Raw genomic sequence first — 26,499 nt, 5'->3', positions numbered from 1 at the left:
TATGGTGGTGACAGGCCATTGTCCTTCCTGGTCCAGTGGCCCAGAGTGTGATCGCAAGCTTGGAGATCACAGCATTGCCAGATGTTTGGCGCTAAAAATCTGGAATTTCCATTAAAAAGAATGTCATTAATGGAGAAGTGGGAAGTCACTTTTTTCTAGACCGTGGTTGCCAAGGTCAACCCCTTCTGCTGGCAGACCAGCGTCCATAGAAGGAGCTGGGATGTTCTATGTGGAAATACCGTTCGTTAGTGACCCAGAGTCTTGCCTCTCAAGTGTCTGTAATAAACAGAAAGATAACCTGCAGCTCCCTGTGCTTGCTGAGCAGGGTTTCTATGAGAAGCGTTTACTGAGGGCTTACTAGGTGCCAGAAACTGGGGCTTAAGCCTGAGCTGAGGGGACTGGCAGGTCTCAGACGTGAATAAGACACAGATTATTTAGAGGAACTGCAGTCCAGTGTCAGAGGCAGACCACGCTTTCCTGTGTTGGGCTGCAGGGAGTCAAGGAAAAGGACCCTGGGGTCTTTCAAACCTGGGACTATAAGAACTAGTGTTCTCATCTGCAAAGTGGGGATAATAGGACTTAGCTCCTATGGTGACCTGAAGGAGTGAGCAGTGAAAGTAGGTACAGCAGCTGATGCCTGGAACACGGTCAGTACTCAGCGAGCCTAGCTTCCTCCAACCCTCCCTCGCTTCTCTTTCTCTCCTTTTAGGAGGTGGTGGTTAGTTCTGCCTGATGTATGCAAGTATCTTACCTCCTTTATCCATATTTCTGTCAGTGGAAATACGTTCTGGCTATTGTAACTAGTGCCGCAATTAACACTGGGGAGCATGTATACAATGGAATATCACCCAGCCATACATTCACAAAATAATTTGCAGTGACAGATGAACCTAGAGGTCGTCACACTGAGGGAAGCGAGTCGGGTCGAGAAAGGCAAATATGTGATACGGCTTCCATATGAAATCTAAAAAATGGTGCAAATTAACCTATTTGCAAAACAGAAGTAAAGTCACAGGTGTAGAAAGCAAATTTATGGCTACCAAGGGGGACAGGGGAGGGGAGGAATCAACTGAGAGGTTGGAACTGACTGATGCCCAGGACTACATATAAAACACGGCTAAGCAGTGGCTCAGACGGTGAAGCGTCTGTCTACAATGTGGGAGACCTGGGTTCAAGCCCTGGGTTGGGAAGATCCCCTGGAGAAGCAAATGGCAATCCACTCCAGTACTATTGCCTGGAAAATCCTATGGACAGACAAGCCTGGTAGGCTACAGTCCATGGGGTTGCAAAGAGTCGGACACGACTGAGTGACTTCATTCATTTTCATATATAAACAGATAATGAAGAAGAGCCTGCCGTGCTGCGCAGGGAACCCTACTCAGTCCTCTGTAATGACCTGTAAGGGAAAGGTCTAACAGAAAGTGGGTATATGAACATGTATAACTGATTCATTTAACTACACTCCAATAAAAGTTAAACAAAAAAATTCTGCTTGATGGATTCTGGCTGGGCGTCTCATGATGAGAAGGGGCTCTTCAGGAGGAGGACAGGGGAGAAGCTTCAGTGAGCAGCATGATAAGAGCCCTGGGGTACTGTGTCTGGGGAATGGTGGGCTGACGGCCCGGTTGGAGGTATGTGAGTGGGAGAGGGGGCTGGAGGTGAGGTCGCAGGGGCAGTGGAGAGCTCTGTGAGTCACGCTGGGAGTCTGAACCTTCTCCCGTAAGTGTGGGTGGTCCAAGAAGGGCTTTGAGGCAGAGGGCTATTCCTGAAAGGCCGGACAGCCGCTGTTTAGGCTGGTGAAAACACTCGGTGTTGTATTTAGAACTGCCTGGGACTTTGGAATCTCCATATCTCTGCTTTGAGAGATAAGGACGGAAGGAGGGGACTGTGTCTTGGCCTGCATTCAGCCTGGGGATCTCTACAGCTGGATGTCTTGGAGAGATTCTTCACACCATTACTGTTTCAAATAACACTATGTAGGATAATACTGTTCATTGACCCTTTACCAACCTCCACGCAATGTTGGAATTTCCATCAACAACCCCAGATCCTTTTAATAACTCCATAGAGACAGATACTTATCTTCTCCATTTTGCAGAAGACATAGCTGAAGTGCAGAAGTGTCAGGCAATCTCCTCGAGGTCGTATAACCTCGAGGTCAGGATATGGCCACGCAGGATTCAGAGCCGGGTTTGCCTAACCGTGAGATCCAAGCTGGTCTCACCGGGCCCTCTCTCGGGTCCGGCTGGATTGTTTTTAACTGACGTGAAAACTTGCGATGTGAAGCTCTGTCTGTGTGCACGTGTGTCTTTATCTTGCTCTGCATATGTTTACAACCATCTCTAGCCACCTGTTTATCTAAAGGAAGGGCAGATATTTACCAGTATCTCCAAATCTCTCGACTTTCATTTCCCCAATCTCTAGGAATTCAGGTGCGTCGGGCCCTTCTGGACAGGGAAGCTGAAATGTGGCTAACTTGTCATCAAGGGTGTCCTAGAGTGAGGGCACCCTGCCTGCCACCTTGATCCTGGGCAGGCGTGGATCTGGTCCCAGGAGGAGGAAGTTTTGAGAGCAGTTACAGAGTGTGATAGCTTCCTCAAACGCTGGCCTCTCCCTGTGGATTCCATCAGTCTCTCAGTAATGCCAGGAACCCTGTGCTTTTCAGTCCACTGTGCCGTGGTGACGACTCACAGAGCCGGGACTTACAGTACGAGCTCTGTCCTTACCAGCAGGGCCTCCGGCAAGTTACAGATGGCTCCTGAGCCCCAGTCAGGATGGCTATTGTACCTACTCACAATCGTTGTGAGGATAAAACAAAATTCTGGGCACACAAAGGCACGGTAGTTCTCTTCAAGTTTCCTTTCCTGGAGTGGAAATTTATTAAGCCACATTACATGGTCATTTTGCCAGCCAATGCAGGAGGCATAAGAGCTGTGGGGTCCATCCCTGGGTTGGGAGGGTCCCCTGGAGGAGGGCATGGCAACCCACTCCAGTCTTCTTGCCTGGAGAGTCCCCATGGACAGAGGAGCCTGGCGGGCTACCACCCATGAGGTCGCGAAGAGTTGGACACGATTGAAGCAACTGAGCAGCAGCAGCAGCAGCAGCAGATGGTCACTTAAGAAAACGTTTCTTGAACTACAGTTGGTTTATAATGTGTTAGTTTCAGGTCTATAGCAAAGTGATTCAGCTATATGTATATGTTTACATATATGTATATAAATTAGATGCTTATTCTGAATAATTACCCTCAGTCTTATCTTTGAAAAGACAGATGGGATTAAATCATAAGGCTGCTTGGCCATGCAAGAGAAAACTCTGGGGGAGGGGGCGGGAGAGGGATCAGGATCTGAAAAGAGGGAAGAAAGGAGACAGAGGGATTATCAGAGGCAGCGTTGAGTGACTTGGTAATTATTCAGGATCCAGGCCAGGTCTGCCCTTGAAAGCAGTAGCAGATGGGCCTGGGTGGGCCTCTTTGATGCTTACTGTATCCGTAAAAGGTTGGATGAGATCTTCAGAAAGCTGTAAATATGTTTTGGGCTCCAAACACAGCCTTCCCTTAAAGGGCAAAATGCTCTCGGGTGGGGAGGTGACTTTATTTGGGTTTCCCTGGGGTGGACAGCCGCTCACAGAAGTCTCCTGGCAGGAAACGGCCCCGTGGCACCTGGCCAGGCCGGTGGAGACCTCTGACCTTCTCTGTGGCCCTCAGGAACTCCTGCTTCCCCAGGAGGAGGAAGGTGGTGGGGCGGAGGGGAAGGCACCGGGAGAAGCAAGGGGATTAAAAAAAAAGAACTTTCCAGAAAAAGGAATTGGCTGCCAGGGAACTGAGCTGAGTGGGTGGACCCCAGTGAAACTGTTAGCCTTAAGGGGCTCCTTGGTGCTCTTTTGTTTGTGACCTTGAGTACCTCTTGAAGTCATTGAGTAAAAAGGCATCCATGGGTCCCATCTCTCCATGTGGCTTTACATAACAAAGACTCCAGAGGGAAGGGAAATCCCAGGGGAAGGGAATTCCCAGGGTCAGCTGGACTCTTTCTACCTCCCCTCACCCATCTTCTGTGCTATTTGTGATTTAATTATTTCAGAATTGGACAGACAGATAGTAGTAATAATAATAAATAGCAATAGCCTCTGCTGCTGCTGTTTAGTTGCCAGGTCTGATTCTTTGTGACCCCGTGGACTGTAGCCCACCGGGCTCCTCCGTCCATGGGGTTTCCCAGGCAAGAATGCTGGAGTGGGGTGCTCTTTCCTCCTCCAGGAGATCTTCCCAACCCAGGGACCGACCCCACGTCTCCTGCATTGGCAGGCAGATTCTTTGCCACTGAGCCCCCTAGGAAGCCCAGTAAGCCTCAGCAGCTGAAGGTAACTGATCACTTCCTAAGCAAGACATTTCCTGAGCTAGAGCGTTTCATGGGCTTTACCACGTGGACTCCTGGGAGACACAGGTGCTATCGTGATCAGCCCCATTCTCCAGATGAGAAAGCTGGGCTCAGAAGGAGGAAATCACCTGCCAAGCATGAGATGAGAGCCAGTAAGACGTAGCTGGGATTTCAGCCTGGGCAGCTAGAGTCTGGGGCTCGACCACAATTCACTGCAGCTGGTTGGCAGACACTGTTCTACTGACGCTCTTGTCTTCTGCAAGGCTTGGTACATGGACGTCAAATTGTTCAGTACATTATTTTTACCTAAGTGATGATGAAATTTTTTTCCCTCTGTTTACATCTTTGCTGGGGTCTTGAGGCAGAGATCACACATTAGGCATTGAAAATGGATTCGTTCACAACCAAGCTTCACGAGTAAAGAGGATCTGGCTTAGAATAAGGCATTAATGTGCCTTAAGGTCTATCGGCTTCTGTGGCGGCTCAGTGGCGAAGAACCTATCTGCCAATGCAGGAGCGGGGGTGGGGGGGGTCAATCCCTGGGTCAAGGAGATCCCCTGGAGGAGGAAATGGCAACACACTCCAATGAACTTGCCTGGAGAATCTCATGGACAGAGGAGCCTGGCGGGCTACATTCCATGGGGTCGCAGAGTCGGATGCGACTTAGCAACTAAAACATGTGATCTATCACCTCCTGGAGGTTAAGAAAGACGGCGAGAGAGATCAGTCACTACTTCTCATGCGTCTCCAGCACAGAGAAAAGAAGTGATGTGTGCTGAAGCCTCTTGAGCCGGGCATTTTACCGTCTGTTCTCTGGTCATCATTGCCACTGTCTTGGGGGAGGGTGCTGCATTATTACGCCCATTTTTCGGATAAAGTGTAGAGTTAACCCTTCCAGAACAACAGAGTGAACCAGAGAGTCAGGTTAGGAACGCGGAAGCTTTGGAACCCTCTTCTAGGGCCCATGATGCCAAAGTTACCCTCCGCGTGTTGGACAGATAATTTAGATGGAGGGAGGACCCGATTTGCCTGCCATTCTGTGTACCTAGGCAGAGGGAAAGGGGGCTCCCTGTTTTTTTCCCCTCTGGAGGGTGGCAAACCAATACAAGCTAGAGGTGAGGAGTGAACTCAGAGAGACTCTGATGCTCATGCTGAGTCACGTCCGGCTCTTTGTGACCCCAGGGACTGTAGCCCACCAGGCTCCTCCTTCCATGGGATTCTCCAGGGGAGAATACTGGAGTGGGCTGCTGTTCCCTTCTCCAGGGGATCTTCCCGACCCAGGGATCGAATCTGTGTCTCCTGAATCGAACCTGCATTGCAGATGAATTCTTTACCACTGAGCCACTGGGGAAGAGGTTTGGGCATTTATCCATCAACAACCCACTTGTGCTCAGAAATATTTGGACTCCCAAGCAGAGTTCCCACTGTGCTGAGTGGGAGCTGACCGCTAGATTACCTCATTTACCAAAAGTTAATCTGAAACGACCAAACTGCCTACCAAATTGTGGACTGCCTTGGAAGGGCCCATGAGAACCCCTTCGGGCTGTTGTGATCTGTCCCAGAAGGCGGGGCTGCGGCTCCCATTCTCCATTCTTCCATTCTCGAGGACTCCTCTCCAGGCTGAGCGCGCTCCCAGGGTGTGAATCTAAGGTAGGGGCTGAGCAAAGTGGGGAGCGGCGTGTTTGTCCTCTGCCCTCATTTATCTCTTGCCACTGTCCTTCGTCCTTGGGAACAGAATTGATGGCTTCTTTGGGGCCCCGTGGGAAAGCCCACAGTAGTGCCAGTCTCCCAACCTGCAGCGTCTGGAGCTCTGCTATCATCAGGCCTTCAGAAAGGCTCAGAAGCAGCTTTCCAACCTGAGTCCTTGGGCCGGGCGCTCGAGGGATGAGGCACTGGGGCCTGGGAGCTCCTGGGGGCCTGGCAGCTCTGGGGGTCGCCAGAGGGTTTTTCCTGCTGGGAATGGACTGTTGTTCTAAGGGCAGGATCATCCTCCCGGAGGCTTATTTTCTTAGTGGACTCAGCCCACCTGCCTTGGGAAGGTGGGCTCATGAGCATGTGTGTGTGAGTAGTTCAGAATTTGTATAGGTGTTAACATGTTATGTGTATGTGAGTACATGTATTGCTGTATGTGTGTGTTAGTATAAGTATTGTGTGTATGTGAGTGTATGCATTGTGTGTGAGTATATGCATTGTGTGTATATGCAGTGTGTGTGTGTGCGTGTGTACTGTGTGTGTATATGAGTGTATGTGGTGTGTGTATGTGTACTGAGTGTCTGTGTGCGTAGGTATAAGTATTGTGCGCGTGTATGTGAGTATATGTGTTGTGTGTGTGTATGTGAGCATATGTACTGCATGTGTATATGAGTGTATGTAGTGTGTGTGTGAGCATATGTACTGCGTGTGTATGAGTGTATGTATTGTGTATGTGAGTATGTATCGTCTGTAAGTATATGCATTGTGTGTGTGTGTGCGTATGTGTGCTGTGTGTATATGAGTGTATGTATTGTGTATGTGCCTGTGAGTACGTGTATTGAGTGTCTGTGTATGTGAATATAAGTATTGTGCGTGTGTATGTGAATATGTGTTGTGCGTGTGTATGTGAGCATATGTGCTGTGTGTGTATATGAGTGCATGTAGTGTGTGTGTATGTACTGTGTGTGAGTATATGCATTGTGTGTGTGTGTGTACTGCGTGTGTATATGAGTGTATGTAGCATGTGTGTGAGTATATGTGCTGTGTGTGTATGAGTGCATGTAGTGTGTGTTGTGTGTGAGTATATGCATTGCGCGTGTGTGTGCCTTGTGTGTGTATATGAGTGTATGTAGTGTGTGTGTGAGCATATGTACTGTGTGTGTATGAGTGCATGTAGTGTGTATTGTGTGTGAGTATATGCATTGTGTGTGTGTGTGTACTGTGTGTGTATATGAGTGTATGTGGTGTGTGTATGTGTATTGTGTGTGTGCGTGAGCATATGTACTGTGTGTGAATGAGTGCATGTATTGTATATGTGAGTATATGCATTGTGTGTGTGTGTGCACTGCGTGTATATATGAGTGCATGTAGTGTGTGTTGTGTGTGAGTATATGCATTGTGTGTGTGTACTGTGTGTGTACATGCGTGCATGTAGTGTGTGCATGTGTATGTGAGCGTATGTACCACGTGTGTATATGAGTGCATGTAGTGTGTGTATGTGTATTGTGTGTGGGCATGTGTGAGCATATGTACCGCGTGTGTATATGCGTGCCTGTGGTATGTGTGCGCATCTGCGGGTGTTCCTTTCGAGCTGCCTGACGGGGCTGGACTTAACCCAGCACAGCGCCTTTGAAGCTGAAATCAGAAAGTTCCTGCTTCCTCCCAAACTGCAGTGCTGGCCTGGCTGCAGACGGGAAGGCGTTTGCAAGCTCTTTTCTCACTTTCACACCATCTCCTCCTTCCCAAATGGTGGCACAAACCGAGCTTTTGCGGGAGGGACCTCTGGCTGCTTTGGTGTCCATGGCAACGAAGGGGTTTGGTGGGGGAGGGTCAGGGGAGGGGGCCCCTGGGGGTGGGAGGTGTCCCCTCCAGACAAAGGGGAAGGAGAAAGGGGGGTAGGGGAGGCTGTCGGAGGGACGATTTATTGTCTTTGTCTGTGGCTTCCAGGAGCCCTGAGGCCTGGGGAGAAAGCGGAAAGGGCCTGAGTGCAGCTCAGAGACTGGGGGGACACCTCTCACCCTGCTATCCACGGGGTCAACACAAAATTCCCGGGCCACCATTCACGTCTGAAATTGGCAGTAAGGAGCTCATGATCCGAGCCACAGTCAGCTCCCAGTCTTGTTCTTGCTGACTGTATACAGCGTCTCCATCTTTGGCTGCAAAGAATATAATCAGTCTGGTTTTAGTCCTGGCCATCTGGTGACGTCCATGTGTAGTCTTCTCTTGTGTTCTTGGAAGAGAGTGTCTGCTATGGCCAGTGTGCTCTCTTGGCAGAATTCTGTTAGCCTTTGTGCTGCTTCTGAACTGAACTGAACCGAACTGAACCATTCAAGGCTCCTTCCCCATCTGACTATGCGAGAGCTGTCTGATTTCCTCGATTTCCCCGCCCAGGCCTGCAGAGCAAGTGCTGGCCCGGCTCCTGCATCTGCCTTCAGGGCCGCCATCTTATCTTACTGATTTCTGCATCTCCAGGGCCTGGCCCCTGAGATGAGCTTCCCACTGACAAAACGTGTGCACATTCTGGAGCCTTTGTGCAGATGGAGCTCCCCTCCTAGAAAGCCCTGATTCTCCCCTCTCCCCATACAAGACCAGCCCTTTCTTCCTGCTCAACTCAAGTCCGGCCTTCTTTACGAAGCTTCCACAGCCCGCATCCTTACCAAGGTCTTCAAACTCAAGTAGAATTTCTTGACTTGCAAATGCATGTTAATATCTGGTTTCTCTGGACACCCCAATCGGTGCTTAATCACAGCCTGTTTGTTTTTAAAACCCAGCTCTTTCCCTGGTGCTGGAAAGGCATGGCCTTCAGATAACAGTAATACTAAGCAATGGGCTTCCCACGTGGCTCAGTGGTAAAGATCTCGCCTGCAATGCAGGAGGCTCAAGAGACACGGGTTCGACCTCTGGGTGGAGAAGATCCCCTGGAGTAGGAAATGGCAAGCCCCTACGGTATTCTTGCCTGGAAAATTTCATAGACAGAGGAGTCTGGTGGGCTGCAGTCCGTGGGGCCCAAAGAGTCAGACTTGACTGAACACGCAATACCAATCATTATTTCAGTTCTTGTTGTTAGTGCTTGGCATGCAAAATATCATTTGAAGTAAAAACCAATTTGAGTTTGAGGGTTGGCTCTGCAGCTACCATCTGGGAACTTGAGTAAGACATTTCAACTCTCTGCACCTCAGTTTCCTCATCTGGAAAACAGGGATTATAATAACAGTTTTCACTTTTTTTTTCCAGAGGGTTGTCCCGAAGCTCATAAGTACTACTGGTCAGGACACGGCTTGGAGGAGCCTTGGAGATGTGTGTCTTGCTAATTTGGGGGCTGGCGTCGCACCCTGGTCTGTGCACAGATGCTCAGCCACCATCCTGGGGGAACCCAGCAAGTGTTCATTACGCTGAGCTAAAGATCTGAAGAGGAGCTAGTGCTGGGAGGGCTGGCTGAGTCCTGGTGGGGAACCCTACCATGTGTGGCCCACTGGGACTTGGGCCTTGTCAGGGTATTCGGGGAATTTTCTTAGGATAAAAAATCTGCAGGGTTTAGAAGTCACAGCCTAGGGCACTGCAATTATTAAGAGGAAATTTAGGGAAAGTGTAGTGAAAGTCGCTCAGTCATGTCTGACTCTTTGCAACCCCACAGATTACACAGTCCCTGGAGTTCTCCAGGCCAGAATACTGGAGTGGGTAGCTTTTCCCTTCTCCAGGGGATCTTCTTGACCCAGGGGTCGAACCCAGGTCTCCCGCACGCGGGTGGGTTCTTTGCTAGCTGAGCCACAAGGGAAGCCCAAGAATACCGGAGTGGGTAGCCTATCCCTTCTCCACTGGATCATTCCAGCCCAGGAATTGAACCCGGGGTCTCCTTCTCTAACGGGAAAGGGTAGGGTGAAGATAAAGAAATCCTGGGAGTTCCCTGGTGGTCCAGTGGTTAGGACTCAGGGCTTTAATGGCCAGGGCCCAGGTTCAATCCCTCGTCAGGGAACTAAGATCCTGGAAGCCTTGTGGCATGCCACCCCCCCCCCCAAAAAAAAAAAAAAAAGAAAAAGTAAAAGAAATCCTAAGGAATAAGGCTTAGGGATTTTTGTGTTTAGGACCCCATGGACTGTAGCCTGCCAGGCTCCTCTGTACATGGCATTTTCCAGGCAAGAATGCTGGAGTAGGTTGCCATTTTCTTCTCCAGGGAATCTTCTGGGACCAGGGATTGAACCCGCATCTCCTGCACTGGCAGGTGGGTTCTTTATCGCTGAGCCACCTGGGCAGCCTAGGGGTTAGGGAAGCTCCCACTAACGATACTTGGGCACCTGCTCTCTGCTGGTCACTTTTAATTACAAATCATCTCCTGGCTTTGTTTTTCCAATCATTTCAGGACGTGGATATTAACGTCCCCATTTTAAAGGTGAACTGCCTTCTGGAGCAATCATACCCCAATTAAAAAATAATAATCAGGAAAAAAGCAGTCCAGACTTGAATGTAGATTCTGCATCTTCTCACCATTTTTAGGCTGGCTTACTAATAACTAACCAAATAAGATGGCACAGCTCTTAAAAAAAAATACAGGTGAACTGCCCGGACCCAGCTTCTTCCTCCACTGTCCCACATCTAACCTCCTCGACCCCAGACTGAGGTCTGGAGGTCCCATCCTCCTGATGGAGCCGGAGTAAGCTGACCCCTGGCAAGACCCGCTGACTGCTCCCAGGGGAGAGAGAACCGATAGGTTGACTGTACGAAAACATTTGGAAATCACAGCTCGTCATCCAGGAGTGAGCTCATCACGGGCAAGAAAGAAGCCCCGCCGAGCTTCCTGTGTTGTCGCCTGGGGTTCACGTTGCCTGCCCGTCTGGGTGTCCACTGAGCTCACACACACCCACGAGCGCAGGGCGCGGGGAAGCGGGTGTGGAGGCAGGGGGCTGGAAGGTCACCTGGTGATCGCGGACAGCTGGACGTCTCCCCACCCGCCCCCTCCTTCCACCCCCAGGGGCTGGGGGGACTGTGATTAAGAGCCGGCTGTCAGGACGTGCCCACCAGCTGCCAGGTGACCTCAGAAGCCGTTTCACGTTCAGCAACACAATGTCAGTCGTAGCCTTTGCCCCATCCTCGCCGTTGGAGGATGAAGCCAATTCCAGAGAGGAAAAGGTTCTTTAAAATAGAAGCTGACCTCCTCGGCCCAGCCCCTGGCTCTTCCTGCAACTTCAAGGGCTCTCCTTAGAAGCCTGGAGGTGGCTCTTTTCCTCCTGCAGGGGAGCCAAGCCAGGGGCTGAGGTGGGAAAGTTACCCGGCGGGACAGACCCCTAGCACTGTCTTGGACCCCATGAGAAGCATTTTGACTTCCCAAGCGATGTCTCGGGGAGGACCCCTGCCTCCTTTCCGGAAGTGGAGAGGACCCTTCTTATTCCCATTCTGCAGTCTTTCCTTGTCACCCAGAGGTCAGTGGGCCCGCCCAGGTCTAGAGCCGTACGCCCAGCCAGGCAGCCACTATCTGCACGTGGCGACTCAAATGTAAATGGACATCATTGACAATGAAATAGAATTAATATTTTGGCTCTTTAGCCACACCAGGCATATTTCAAGTTCCTAACGGTCACACATGGTGAAGCCCTATTAGACTGGACAACGCAGAGACAAGACACTGCCAACATTCCAGAAAGTTCTTTGGGATGGCACTGGCCCAGAGTTAGGGTTCCCCACTCTGGCTGCCCCTTAGAATCGCCTGGGAACTTACAAATATCGTGATGCCTGGCCCCCCCTAAGACTGAGAGTCAGTCGTCTAGAATCGGGCTTGACATCGAGATCGTTTTCAAAAGTTCTCCAAGGGATTCTCGTGGGTAGACAGCCCTGGTCCTCTGACCTCCAAACGTACCTCGTTATAAGAATCGTGTGAATTTGTTTTTCTTTCAAACAATCCCCTTACCAATTTTTATACCATGGCATTGACTTTTAAAGTTTATCTATTTTTACTTAAAAAAATATTTTTTTGAGGGGGGCTCTACTTCACCACTTGCAGGATCTTAGTTCCCTGACCAGGGACTGAACCTGGACCCTCGTTAGTTGAAGTGTGGAGTTCTAACCACTAGACTGCCAGGGGATGACTTTTTTTTTTTTTTAGAACAGATATCCAGGAAACTTCCTTGGGATCTAGACTCACAGGTCTCAGGGGTCTGTGTGGAAAAGCACAGCATGTCAGGTGAATCTTACGGTCGTGCTGGTTTGGGAGAAACCAATGTGGACAAGATATAGGAAGAACGTCGCTCAGCTGCTGAACGGTGGCTCCTAGACTCCCCTCTGGGAGTTAGAGCAAGTGGGCTTGGCAGTCATTTGGGGGTTTGAATCATGCCATTCGCTATGTGACCTTGGACAAGTCACTGAACCTCTCAAAGTCAACTTCCAGCTGTGCAAACTGGGAATCGTGGCAGTCCCTACCTCCCAGCATCTCCCAATGACCCAGTGCAGCACAACACCCTGGATGGTGCCACCGCCTTCAGACTAGCATCCCATAGACTCAGAGCAGGAGGGCCATGTGGGCCAGCTTGCTCTTCCCGTCGCGTCTCCATTCCACGCGGATCTGCTGTGCTCCTCTCGCTCTCCCTCTGTCCGTCTGTGTCCGTCTGGTTCTGTCCCTTCATCTTCTGTGGCTCTGTGTGGCTGGCGGTGGGGACTCAGCAGGTCTCCTTGCTGTTGACCGGGGGACCCGGCCACCTCCTTTCCTCCGGGCACTGTGTCGCTAGACTGCGACTTCAGCAGAATAAGAGAAGCAAGAGCAGAAATAATCATCATCATTCTCCATAAAGCAGCAGCTGCCGCTCAGCGGGAGCTCGAGCTCAGGCACTGTGCTCAGTGTTCGGACGTCCGCGTGTCGCATCTTCCCTACAAATCTACGAGGCAGGTATTACTGTTCTCTCTCTCTTCTTTTTCTGCCTAGAAATAGTGGCTTCAGGACTTCCCTGTGGTCCAATGGTTAAGACGTCGCCTTCCAACGAAGGGGGTGTGGGTTTGGTCCCCGGTGAGGGCGCTAAGATCCTACACGCCCGTGGCCGAAAACCCAAAGCAGTGTTGTAACAAACTCAATAAAGACTTTAAAAATGGTCCACATCAAAAAATAGGTTGGGGGGGGGTGCGGGGGTGTGTGTGTGTGTGCTGGGGACAGAGGCGTAGAGTCCTTACAACACTCATCTCTGGTCATAAAACTCAAAACCAGCAGGACTGAGGTTTGAACCCAGTTTCGAGCCCCAGAGTTGTTACTCTGGGTTCTTACAGAGACAGAAAGAAGGAAAGAACACCCACTTAACAGAAACAGAGCTCTGTGCTTCAGTTTACAAGGTACTTCTATGCCCATGGAATCCCTGTATTTTTATGACACCCTGGGTGGTGGGGGGCTGTTTTCGTTCAGCCCCTCAGTCCTGTCCAACTCTTTACGACCCCATGGACTGTGGCCCAGCAGGCTCCTAAGTCCATGGGATTTTCCAGGCGGGAATACTGGAGTGGGTGCCAGTGGGGAGAGTTATCCTACTCCCCAGGTCAGGAAAAGAAGGCCCCGGAAGGTGCAGGACCCTGGGATCACTCAGTTCGTAGCAGAATCAGCAGGACACAGACCAAGCCACAGTCTGTCCCGGCTGCCACGTTGCTGCTCTTTCCAGAAAGTGTCACCCAGGAGAGACCACTGTCACCGCTGAGTTTCTGACTGCCTTCACCCTCTTCTACCTCGTCCTCGGTGGTGAGGGGCTTGAATCTGGCTAACAAGATGGGAGCTGTCTCGTTACCTCCAAGTGAGCTCTAGTTCTTTCTCAGAGATGAGGAGAGATGCTGGGACCCCTGGACTCTCTCGAGGGAAATGCTGGTCCTGGGGAGGCCTCTGCCTTCCGCTCCCTGCCGCTCCTCACTCACACGGGCTGAAAACCCAGTCGTGGGCTGGATGGCAGCGAAGGGGGTGGTGTGGGAGGCTGGGAGCCGGAGTCAGGCAGCCCTGGATCCCTGGCCTATCTCCTTCTTGCCATGTGCCCTGGAGCCCGTCAGTTAACCTCTCAGGAGCCCCAGGTCACCAACTGTAAAACCGAGGGTAGTGGTGACATCTATCTTCCGGGATTATTTTGAGGGTTGAACGAGACAGTGGTGGTCGGTGCCAAGCACTGCCTGGTGCCCAGAGCCGCTGGGATGGGGCCCGCTGCCCTCAGGGATCGTGGTCTTCAGCCTCAGTCCACAAGGAGCTGCCCCAGGGCCCCTTTCCCTCTCTGCTTCCGCGGGGGCCACAGGAAAAGGGGGGCTGGCCCCGAGAAAGGAGCGCCGTCCCTTAACGAGCTCAGGAAAGCCCATCTCCTGGCAATCACGGCGCAGGACTCTGCAATAACATCCTGCCGGGAGCGGCAGGATGTGTGTCTGGGGGCGGCAGCGTGTGGCAGCCCCACTGCCCGCGTCTGCCCGTCGCTCCCCGAGCCTGAAGGAAGCTCAGGAAGCAGCCCCCGGGGGTCAGAGGGAGAGGAGCACTTCCCCTTCCCCACGCATCCTGGCCGGTAGCGGGCGGATGCGGGAACAGCAGCGCTCCCGGAGGGGCGCTCCCCTGGGGTGCCCCCACCACCCCGGGTGAGACTCTGAGCACTTTCCCTGGGAGCCCTTCCCGCCCCCCACCCCTCCCTAGTGCCTCGACCTCAGCTGCCGCAGCCCTGCGGTCAGCGACCACTAGCCAGGGAAACGGCTGGGCGGAGGGGAGGGGTCCCCACCTGCCAGTCAAAGCACCGATATTCAGGGCAGCCTTGTGAGTGCTGAGGACAAAGCCTGCCTGTGGAGACAGAAATACGGGGAGGATGGACACAGATATGGTCCCGGCGCGCCTGATGGAGCGTTGAGATGACGAGCACGTGTAGCGATCAAAACGGAGTTCAGGGCGCCCGGGGGTCGGATGGAGTGTTGAGATGGTGAGCATGGGTAGTGATCACAGTAGAGTTCTGATCACAATGGAGTTCAGGGCGCCTGGGGGTGGGCTGGGGTTGTGAGAGCCCGAGGGAAGGCTTTGGGGGGGAGGAAGACCGGAAGGGGCTGAAGGACCCGCAGGGGTTGGTTGGCAAGGAGGCGGGAGTCGCCCTGAGCTTGTGAGGGCCGCTGAGGAGGGCTCAGCCAGGACGGACGGGCGCTCTGCCAACCGTGGTCTGCGGCAGGAGAGAAAGCAGGGGCCTGGGGCTTCGAGGGCGGCCACAGCAAGAAGGAGGGACGTGTCCGCAGGGTAGCAGGAAACCACCAAAGCCTTTTAAGCAGGGAAAGTGACGCGATCGGATTTGCGGTGTGAGTCTTGGCGGGACCCCGCCCGTCAATGAACAAACTCTGCGGCCCAGCTGGTAAAGCATCTGCCTGCAACGCAGGAGACCCCAGTTCGATTCCTGGGTCGGGAAGACCCCCTGAAGAAGGGAGAGGTTACCCACTCAAGGAATCTTGCCTGGAGAATTCCATGGACAGAGGAGCCTGGCAGGCTGAAGTTCGTGGGGTCGCAAAGAGTCAGACACAAGTGAGCGACTTTCCACTTCATTTTCACACTTCACAGGGACCAGCTCTGCTCTCAGGCCTGGAGGAGATTCAAGGATGCTGCTTGTGGAACTGGAGTCCTGTGCAGTGGGGATCCGTGTGGGACACGGTTGGGGGGCGGCTCAGACCCCAGCTTTGTCAGGCCTTTGCCCAGTGACCGGGGAGTGTGGCTTTACCCCTTTGGACCCCACTTTTCAGATGTATATGTAAATAGATGCAGCCAGGTGAATCTGAGAGGCCCTTGCAGATAATGTATTCTACGATCCAAAGGTAGCATAGGTGTCCCCGCCCTCAGGAAGCTTAAGATCTGGCGGTGCCTGATGGAGTGAGACAGCAGGCTTGGTAAATCCTGGCTGGTTCTTAGAAAGCATCTGCTCCAGGACAGGGGCTGGAGGGAGGACCCCAGACTGTCCTGGAGGACGGCTTTTCTGCTTGCAGAGGAGGGATGGTTTGCTGCCACGTGCCCATGGCTTTGCTGGATCTGAGGCTGGATTCTCCACGAACTTCAGTCCTGAGTGGAGACTGTCTCCCCTGGGGACACCCCAGGGATCCTGCCTTCAGGATGCTCTCCTCCCGAGTCTTTGGCGTGTCCTCGGTCCCCAGAGTCATGAACACTGGCCATTCGCAGGAAGACAGGGAGGCAGCAGGGAAAGAGGGTGACAGCTTGTGGTTAGAGACCTGGGTTGGATGCTTGGCTCTGCTGGTGAATGACATGTCATGTGGCCTTGGGGGCACGTCACTCTTCCTCTCAGAGATGCATTTTCCTCATTGATACAATGACCGTTTTTCTAAGAAGTCGCTGGGTTCTGGGCACTGGGTCTGGTGAGGTCACTTCTTTCAGGCAGCCTTCAGCCAGGTGGGGAGACACTTACTTTCTGTGTAGTATTCTGAGTACCATGCCAGAGGGATGCTGGGGCTGGGGTGGGGGGAACACAGGTACAGACACGAGGTCATTAGTTCAACCGAGGAAGGCTTCCTGGAGGAGGAGGAGGATCACTCACATTTGAATGATTCATGTGAGTCAGTTGGTAGAAGGAGGTGGGGAGCGGGGAAGGGACTGAAGACATTTCTAGAGAGCCAGGAATCCACCGGTCATCTTGCCTTTATAACACCAGCTCCGGCTCCCTCCCAGATGCTGGCTGCTGCTCAGAACAGGCCCACCGCTGGGAAGGCCGCCAGCAGTGGAGGTCTCTGGTGGGAACGCCTTTGCACCCTCTGCTGGCACGAACTCTGAGCCTAGCCCACAGCAGACTTGAGGTCGCGAGCTGGCCTTGGGGAGAGTTTTCCAGCAGTCAGGAGGATGTCTTTCTGGGATCCCCAGAGATTTAGATCAGAGCTGGCTGAGCCTGGTCTCTGCCAGGGATTGCTGGAGGGGATGGCACCCCTCTGCCTCCCACCCCAGGGGCTGCCTAAGGGTAGAACTCCCAGCTCTGTCTGCCCCAGTGAGAATCCTTATCGAGGGAGACTGCAGGGCAGGTGGGGAGAAGACAGATAGTCTCATCATCGAATGCTGTGCAGGGAGGGGTGTGGTCTCGTGGGGGAGTCTGAGCAGGCCCTCTGAGTGAGCCTGGCACATTCCTGGGTGGACTCCTGAGTGGGGCTGCGTGGAGGTGAGACCTAAAGGGAGAGGAGGAATGTACTCATTGAAGGATGGGGTGAGTTAGAGCGGGCGCAGATCAGATTCTAGACAAAGGCCTGGCGGGAACAAAGCCTCCGGGGTTAGGGAGCTTTGTCCATTAGGGAACAGAAAGGAGGCCAGGTGGCTGGTGCCTGGGGGGGAGAAGGGGAGGTTGAGTGACAGGATGCTGAAGGGTTGGCCGGGGTTTTCTTCTTTATCCGAAGAGCAGTGGGGAGGCTTATCAGCGGGATGCTAATAGCAGAGGGTTTGTGTTTTGAAAAGAAACATCACCCCCTCTCTCTCTTTTTTCCTTGCTGCACCGTGCAGCCTGTGGAGTCTTAGTTCTCCAAGCAGGGATTGAACCCAGGCCCTCAGCTCTGAGAGCGTGGGGTCCTAAGCCCTGGAGCACCAGGGAGTTCTGTAGTGACATTGCCCTGGAGGCCTGGGGGAGACCTGGCGGGTGGAGGAGGCGCCTGCTGTGGCTGGACCCCTCTGCTCAGAGGTTATTGCAGCAGATCAGGGAGGCCTGACTGGTGGAGGTGGTGGTTGGTGGAGGTGGTGGTGAGCAGGTGTCGGCTCTGGAATTTGCTGGAATGCACGCAGGCCATGAGGGAGAGTTCATGTCAGCTTGAGGAACCCCAGGCTCAGAGGCGGGGGGTGGAAGGCATTGCCCAGGTCCGTGGAGTGGAGCCAGCATTGTCTCTCCTGCTCTTTCAAGGTAGATCCTGGCATCAGAAATCACCAGAGCAAGAAGCAGCCTTGGAGATCAACTCATCCATTTACAAAGCAGAGAAAGAGACACAGGCATAGAGAGCGAGCGTGTGGACACCGAGAAGGAAAGCGGGCAGTGAGATGAATTGGGAGGCTGGGATCCACACACATACACCACTGATGCTTGTATAGAACAGGCCACTAGTGAGAACCTTTTGTGCAGCACCGAGAACCCTACTCGGTGTTCCGTGTTGCCCTAAATGGGAAGGAAATCCAAGAGAGTGGGGAGGTATGTATACCTTCACTTTGCTGTTCAGCAGAGACTAATGCAACAGTGTAAAGCAACTCTGCTCCAATAATAATTAAAAGCAAAAAAAAAAAAATCAACTCATCTAATTCTGAGATTTTATAGATAAGGAAACCCAAGCCCCAAGGGGTGAAGGCTTTAGGGGCCAGAGACCACCCGGGGAGTTAGTTAATTAACGGACTGGTCTAGGCATACATAAACACAGCTCTGCTGACCCCTAGAGAGCGGGACAAGTGTTTGTTCAGGAGGTCGACCGCTTGGCAGAAGTCCCTCCAGCCGCTATCCCAGCCCCCTTGCCTGGCTGGCTCCCTTCTCAGCCATGGCCTGGGGGTAGAGGATCCAGATGTCCAGGGCCACCGAGACCGGCTGGACTTCCCCACGTCATGGGTTCCCAGTGTTGGGACTAGTAGGTCAGCAGGCATGCGGGAGAGGGCAGGTGGCAGGGAGGGAGAGCCACCCTGTTCTTTCAGTGAGTTTTCCAGCATCTGAGCTTAGGGAGAAGCCTGAATCCCCAGGTACACCAGATGTGCGCCTCCAGTGGGGCAGAGCCCGGCAGCTGAAACCAGAAAGTGATAGGTGTTCCCCTTGTGCCTGAATATAAGGACCTTGGTGTGTTTTTTTTTGTTGTTCTTTTAAATTATTTTTTATTTTTTCCTTTTTTTATTTTGTATTGGAGGCTAGCTGATTGATGGGCTTCCCAGGTGGCGCTAGTGGGAAAGAACCCACCTGCCAATGCAGGAGACTTAAGAGATGCAGGTTCCATCTCTGGGTTGCGAAGATCCCCTGGAGGAGGGCATGGCAACCCACTCCAGAATTCTTGTCTGGAGAATCCCGTGGGCAGGGGAGCCTGGCGGGCTACAGTCCGTAGGGTCACAAAGAGTTGGACACGACTGAACTGACTTACCAAGCACAGCACGCGCAGCTGATGGATAATGCTGAGTTTCAGGGGGGCAGCAAAGGGACTCAGCCGGACACATGCATGTATCCACTCTTCCCCAGACTCCCCTCCGATCCGGGCTGCCCACGACACTGAGCAGGGCTGAACCTTGGCATTTAGAATCGAATGTTGTGACAGGGTCTGACAGATATTATCCAATACTGTGCTGAGTCCAGATGTAAGAGACCATTCTGGAGACGTGTTGGTGTGGAGGCCAAAATGCTGGAATTTTCAATTTTTTTTTTTTTTTGAAAAGTAGGCTGTTTGAAATTGGGCTTGCATTAGGAAATCCCCGAACATGTTTTCGGGCAGCTGCCTGAGTAGTGTGTGGTCAGAGTCATCTGACTTTGTGTCTGAGAACTCCTTGGGGTCCCAGAAGGACCCGGGGGCTCTGTTCTCTGCAGCTGCCTCCTTGAGCTGCAGGAACGTTCAGGCCAGGGGGACGATGGCCCTGGCTCTGGGGAAGCTCGGAGAGGCTCTGGAATCATGCAACCCTGGGCTGGGGGTGCAGGGGGGCACAGCTGTGTCCTGGCTTCACTGATCACCTGTGTGACATCGGTGTTCACCTCTCTGAACCCCAGGTTGCGGTTTTGCTAAGTGGGGCTGGGAATCCCCACTTCACAGTGTCATCGTGAGTATGGAATGAGATCAGGGGTAGAAAGCGCTTAATAGATGGTTCAGGGTTGAAAAGGAGTGTTCAATCAATTTAAATTCTGCTGTGATTTCTCACTCTGGGACCCTGACATCAACTGAAATCGAGGCAGATTGAATCAGAGGAACAGAACCTTCTTCTTCAGCTCTGGCCAGTCCTGGCTGTCTCTGGGGGTTACTGCCATGGCAACGGGTCGGTGGAGCAGCGAGGATGCCCACAGGGCAGCTGGGCGGCCTGCCGGCGCCTGGAGCGGCTGCGGAGGCATCCTGATTAATGGCTGCCTGAACCACCGGCCTCGTCTCAGGCCACCCTCGCGGTGGGCGGCGGGGGTGGAGGGGGGAGCGGAGAACTTGCCCAGGGCTGGGGAAGAGTCCCCCTCGCTGGGACATGCCAGGGCCCTGGGGCTGGGCACAGTGACAGGAGCCGCAGAGTCTCCGAACTGCCGGGGCGGAGTGAGGCCCTGGAAATCAGCGCCTCTCTGCGGGACCCAAGACAGAACAAACCGGTAATGAATGCCTGCAGCGTGCCAACGCAACGGGGCGTTCCTTCCCGAAGGTTCGTTTCCACAACAATCCTGGGCGATAAGTACAATCTCCCCCAGCAGGGAGGTGGACGCCAAGGCCCAGAGATGGGAAATGGTTCATGCTTAACGCACAGCTAGGGTCTGCGGCCGAGATGACTCTGATTTCAGTCCCGTGTTCCTCCTCCCACCGCGTGCTACCGGTCGTCTGCCCAGCTCTCCGGGATGTGTCTGGTTTATCCCTCTGTGGCATTTCTAGTCCCTGGGAAGGTGCTTCACATATATTAAGTGAAACTGAAAGTCGCTCAGTACTGTCTGACTGTTTGTGACCCAGTGGGCTATACAGTTCACGGGATTCTCCAGGCCAGAATACTGGAGTGGGTAGCCTATCCCTTCTCTAGGGAATCTCGCTGACCCAGGAATCGAACTGGGGTCTCCTGCATTGCAGGCAGATTCTTTACCAACTGAGCTATGGCCGCTCCACATATGTTAAGGGTTCAGTTAAAAATGGTTGGACCAATGAATTGCTGGGGATCACTGTGGTGCCATTTTTCAGAAGTTTCTTTTTAACGGGAGGATAATTGCTTTACAGTATCAGACTGGCTTCTGCTATGGCAGAAGCATTCGTCAGCATGAATGGGCCGTAGGTATACACACGTCCCCTCCCTCCTGAACCTCCCTCCCCCCTCCCAGCCCATCCCAGCCCTCTAGGTTGTCAGGGAGCAAGGGTTTGAGCTCCCTGTGTCTCACAGCAAATCCCACAGGCTGTGTTTTACACATGGCGGTGTGCATGTTTCCACGCTGCTCTTGCGATTCATCCCACCTTCTCCTTCCCTCACAGCACCCGCACGTCTGTTCCCTCTGCGTCCCCGTTGCTTGCCCTGCAAACAGGGTCTTCCGAACCACCTTTCTGGGTCCCACATATATGCGTTAATGCGCAATATTTGTTTTCCTCTTTCTGGCTGACCCCACTCTGCCCGACAGGCTCTAGGACCACCCACCTCATTAGAAATGACTCGTGTGTTCGTTTCTATGGCTAAGTAATATTCCATTGCACGTATGCATGTAGTATCATGTTTTACAGGCAGAGTCCTAAAAGTTGGCCGGGTAACTGTGTGTGTACGTGGGCTTCTATCAGACTCTATGAGGGGAAAGAGAGACTTAGGCCTTAGTGATGAGAACCCTCCTTTGGCTTTCAGCCTCTCTTGACCAGCCAGTTTTCCCATGAGCTCTAGTCACGCTGGATTCCACCCTGAACGTGCGTTAAAATCCCCCTTTGTACCCTCTCTCCTATTTTCCCCTGATTTGGAATATTCTCATTTCTGTCTTGAGGATTCCCATACCCACCTTCAAGTTTCAAATGCCCCCTTCATGATATTTCCCTTGATGCCTTTAAGGCAACACCTCTCACATTTCTTTAAATTTCAAGTGAAATGCAAATTCTCCCCCAGACTCTCCTCCCATCCAGGCTGCCACGTAACACGGAGCAGAATGGGACCTTGGTGTTTAAAATTGAATGTTGTGACAGGGCCTGACAGATGTTATCAAACACTGTGCTGAGTCCAGATGTAAGTGATCATTCCGGAAATGTTTGTGCATGGGCCAAAATGCTGGGATTCTCTCTCTCTCTTTTTTTTGAGAAAAGGAGGCTGCATATTTGCAATTGGGGTCGCAGCTCTTTAAATCTCTGTACCACCTGTGGGTCTCTTTGGCGTGTCCTTGGTGACATTCTGCGTTGCAGTCTGTCTTCTGCGGATACCTTCCTGCCCTTACAGACACGCGCTCCTAGCAGGCCCTGACTCTCTTGATGCTGTGTCCTCTGGGGCGTCTGGCCCACTGGCATACCCAGCAGTTGTAATGAGTGTGGCTTTGAGCGGCGCTGACTTGGAGCAGGGCTCCCCATCCCGAGTCCCCTGTCCTCCTGACACTCTGGCATGGGGCTGGGTTAGCAAGGAGTCAGGCTAGAAACCGGCAGGGCTGAGGTAGGGCCTCCAGCTGCCTTCTCTCCCCACGTGTGGGCTGAAAGCAGCCTCTCCAGGGACCTCCCTGACCTCTGCTGACCTTCACTGGGGTTGTTTTCTTATTCTCTTGGATCAGGCTGAGAAAAACAGGAAGAATCATTAAGAGATAGAGCCTTCCGAGCCAGCAAGATGATTCCTGATGCTTTTTACAGACCCTGAAAGCTTTGTTTGTGCACTGCAACAAAAGAGTGGGCCTTTCCTGCCGGCTTCGGGGAGAAGCTTCCACAAACCTGGATCCAGCCCAGCACCACGCCCAGCTCACTTTGCTCCTCTTCCACTTCCTTCCACACTTAGAGTCTCTACTGTTTTCCACACTTCAAAAGGGTAGAGTGGTAGCCAGAATCTCTCCCCGAGAGATCATCTCACTCCTTGCTACTCGAAGTGTGGTCCTTGGACCAAGGGTGTAGGAGGCTTGCTAGAAAGGCGGCTCCTAGGTTCTGCCACGCCTGCTGATAGAGTCTGAGCCTTAGCAAGGTCCCCGGGGAATGGGTTTGCCCATTAAAGTTTGAGAAGTGTGGCTCTAAGTCACTGAAAAAAAAAAAATAAAGAGAGGTGGTATCTGAAGCCTGAAGAGGGAAATTGATTAGTGGCAAGATTAATGTGGTTCAACACACATCTGTTGGAGAGCTGTTAGACGCCAGTCCTGTGCTAGGCGTGGTGGTGACATTGAAAGCTGAGCTCCTGGTGCCTTCGGTCTTCAGTCCTTCTTTTTGTGGGGGCTTCCCAGTTGGCACTAGTGGTAAAGAGTCTGCCTATCAGTGCAGGAGGTGCAAGAGACAAGGGTTCGATCCCTGAGTCAAGAAGATCTCCAGGAGTAGGAAATGGCAACCAACTCCAATATTCTCGCCTGGAAAATTCCATGGCCAGGAGCTTAGTGGGCTACAGTCTGTGGGGGTGCAAAGAGCTGGATACGCTTGAGCACCACTTGTATATTCTATCTTGTACCTAACGCGGCCTTGCTTACCCCGGGGCCTCAGCAAGTGTTTGTTGAGTGAATAAGACTCTTGAATTACAGCCCCGGGGTTTCTTCCACTTCACCACAGCTGCCTGCTATAATTACCAGGCTTCTTGAGGAACCTGTAGCACTTTCAGACAGAAATCAATATGTTTCTTAAGGAGGGATTTAGAGAATGGGCTATATGCTTGGTTTTACCAACTCTGGGCTGCAGAATCTCAAGACTCTAGTCATGAGAAAAGGTTCGTGTGATCCAGAAATCCACATATCAAAAATGATGGAGGGAGAGGGTCTGTACCAAAGCAAGGTAAACGTCTCTGAGGGTTTCCCTGGTGGCTCAGTGGTAAAGAATCTGCCTGCCAAAGCAGGAAATGGCAACCCACTCCAGTGTTCCTGTCTGGAGAATCCCACAGACACAGGAGCCTGGCGGGCTCCGGTCTGTGGGGTCGAAAAGGAGTCGCACATGACTTAGTGTAAACAACAGAAACATCTCTGATGAAGCGATGTAGGACGTCGAACAGGTTCAAGCATCAGTGACCCGCTCCAGCTCGCCAAAGGTCTGGTGATAGTCCTCAAGTCTGTGCTGGTATTAAATTACTTTTGTTGAAAGATAAATAACAATTCTGGCTTATTTCTTTTTGTCCCTTTCCAATATTCAAGATCTCAAGGTGAGGACTTAGTGGGTCCTCTTCTGTCCAGACGGATGTCTTCTGAGTGTTCCAAGTGGCTCTTGTCCCCTGAAGTCTGATGTCTTTTGGAATGTCTCATTCTCACTTTACAGGCTTTTCCATTGATTTAACATTTGCTTTTAGGCTTCCCAGGTGGTGCTAGTGGTAAAAAACTTGCCTGCCAGTGAGTGGGTTTGATCCGTGGGTCGGGAAGATCCCCTGGAGGCGGGCAAGGCCACCCACTCCAGTATTCTTGCCTGGAGAATTCAGTTCCACAGAGGAGCCCAGGGGACTACAGTCCACGAGGTCAGAGAGAGTCGGACATGACTAAGCGACTCATCAAATCACTTTTCTTTCTTTTTTTTTTTTCCTTTACGTGTTTTCAGAGATGCTAGACTCAGTAATTGGATTTTTAATTTAAAAAATTGTATTTTTATTGAGTATAATTGCTTTACAGGGTCATGTTAGTTTCTGCTGTACAATGAAGTGAATTGGCTTTAGGTATACACACATCCCTTCCCTCGAGGACATCCCCGCCCCCAACCCCACCCATCTGGGTCCTCACAGAGCACCGAGGTGAGCTCCCGGGCTATGCAGAGGGAGACGCTGCCTGCATTTCTGAGAAGGACTCAGCAGCTCCCTTTTCTTGCTCATCAAATGGTGATTGTGCAATGCACCCTACTCTGCCTCTGTGGTTCCTCTGCTTGCTGTGTTTTTTCTGAAAGCTAAGTATTATTCTGCTCTGATGAAGGGGGATAGGTTTTAAACTTCTTTGCGTGGAAGCAGTCACATACCACCTTGTGTCCGAATTGTAAATTACTTTTCAGCTGGAAAAAAAAAACCAAACATGTTGCCATTGTAAGTTTCTCTAACAATCTTATTTGCAGTAATAGCTTGGATGTCCACACTCTTCGAGGCCACTGAGATGGGTCGTAAGCTTCTCTTGTTTATTTATTTTTGTTGTCCTTGTCAAACTCTTAAAATATTGTGCACTGGCATTTTCCAAAGCACAATGATACAAAGTGGTGCTATTCTTGGGAAAGTTAGAGACGAGAACTGAGGGATCCATCTGTGCCTCGCATTGGTCAATTTACTGGCATCTAGAATAATTATGCTCTTTTTTTTAAATAATAAAAATAGCAGTTGCTAATTTTTGGTGGCTTTTTCTTAACTATGTCAGACACTATTCTAGCGTCATTAATAGGGCTTATATCGAGTCGCTACTACCACACTGTGAGATATACGTATTATACAGAGGAGGGAATGGGTCCGGGCACTATTGAGTAACTTGTGTAGTTAGTTAGTCGTGGCGGTGGCCGGGCTTGAGCTTTGCTTGCTTAGATCCTGCGCCGTGGGCCCTTACCCTTTCCGTATCTTGCTTCCGGATGCGGTGGTCACTCTGGGTCTCAGCATTGTTTTGCTGACATGTTTTTCCCCAGTAAGGCTTTTCCTCCTGGACTGGTGTTTCAGGTCTACATTACTGTGTGACTCACTGGCTCACTCTCTCAGCTGTACCCAACTCTTTGTGCCTCTTTGGACTGAGCTTTCCAAGTGCCTCTGTCCATGGGACTTTTCAGGCGAGAATGCTAGAGTGGGTTGCCATTAACTCCTCTGGGGGATCTTCCTGACCCAGGGACTGAACCCGCGTCTCCTACGTTTTCTGCATCACAGGCAGATTCTTTACCGCTGAGCCTTTGAGGAAGCCCTTTATTGTATAACAAATAGTCCCAAACATAGAGGCTTAAAAAGTTACTTGTGTTAAAAGATAAACTGAGGCATATTAAAACTTCTGAGTGTATTTGAGCAAAAAATCCATTCGAATCAGGCAGTGCCATACTTCCTAACCAGAAGTGGTTAGGGGTACTCCACCCACTGAAACTACAGCCAAGACTTCTGTAGAGAGGATGTGGAAAGAAAGCAGGGAAATTATTTGGTTGGTTAAAGCTTAAGCAGTTGCCATATTTGAGAAAACCTAGTTGGTTGCGATTGACGGTCCTTAGGTTTTGATTTCTTAACCTTGAGGCATTTCAGGGTTAAGTTCTGGTTTGCTGAGAGTGGCTACAAAGCATTAGAGCTGACTCAGTCTAATGGGTCAGCGCCTTGTCCCCAACATGGCTTCACTGGACAGTTGTCTTGTTGTGGATCAGACAGTTCACGGGAGCTCAGGGCTCCCAGGAGCGTGAAGGCAGAAGCTGCCAGACCCTCTTAAGGGTCTGGAACTGGCATCACTTCTGCTACCTTCCTCTGGCTAAATGATGTCACAGGACAGGCACAGACTCCCTGTGGGGGTGGACCGCTCCAAGGTGTGGTTCACTGGGTCTCCTGTTTGGAGACAAGCTGTCACAGCTGGCCAGCGTGAATTGTCTGGTATAGGACAGTGGTTAAGCGCACTGAGTCTGGAGGCCAGATGCGGATTAAAACCCTGGCTTTGTCCCGTTTCTTCTGTGTGATGTTAGATAAGTGACTTACACATCTCTCAGTGTCCAGTTCTTTCCCTGTGAGTGGCAAGCTAATAGTTCAGCCCTTTCATGGACTGCAAGAATATCAAAC

The 26,499-nt window shown here is 51.8% G+C and overlaps 1 long non-coding RNA gene across 1 annotated transcript in view; it reads left to right on the top strand.

Annotated features, from left to right (window-relative positions):
- Positions 1-14,722: 14,722 nt before the first annotated feature.
- LOC132657840 (uncharacterized) overlaps positions 14,723-26,499 on the top strand; it is a 17,991-nt gene continuing 6,214 nt past the window's right edge. Inside the window, exon 1 of the long non-coding RNA XR_009596557.1 lies at positions 14,723-14,959. This is a non-coding gene — a long non-coding RNA (uncharacterized LOC132657840). The remainder of the gene's footprint in view (positions 14,960-26,499) is intronic.

Source organism: Ovis aries, chromosome 15 (genome assembly GCF_016772045.2).
Source record: "Ovis aries strain OAR_USU_Benz2616 breed Rambouillet chromosome 15, ARS-UI_Ramb_v3.0, whole genome shotgun sequence".
Taxonomy (NCBI): domain Eukaryota; kingdom Metazoa; phylum Chordata; class Mammalia; order Artiodactyla; family Bovidae; genus Ovis; species Ovis aries.
The sequence above is the reverse complement of the archived record's forward strand: the minus strand, read 5'-3'. Positions and strand labels throughout refer to the sequence as shown.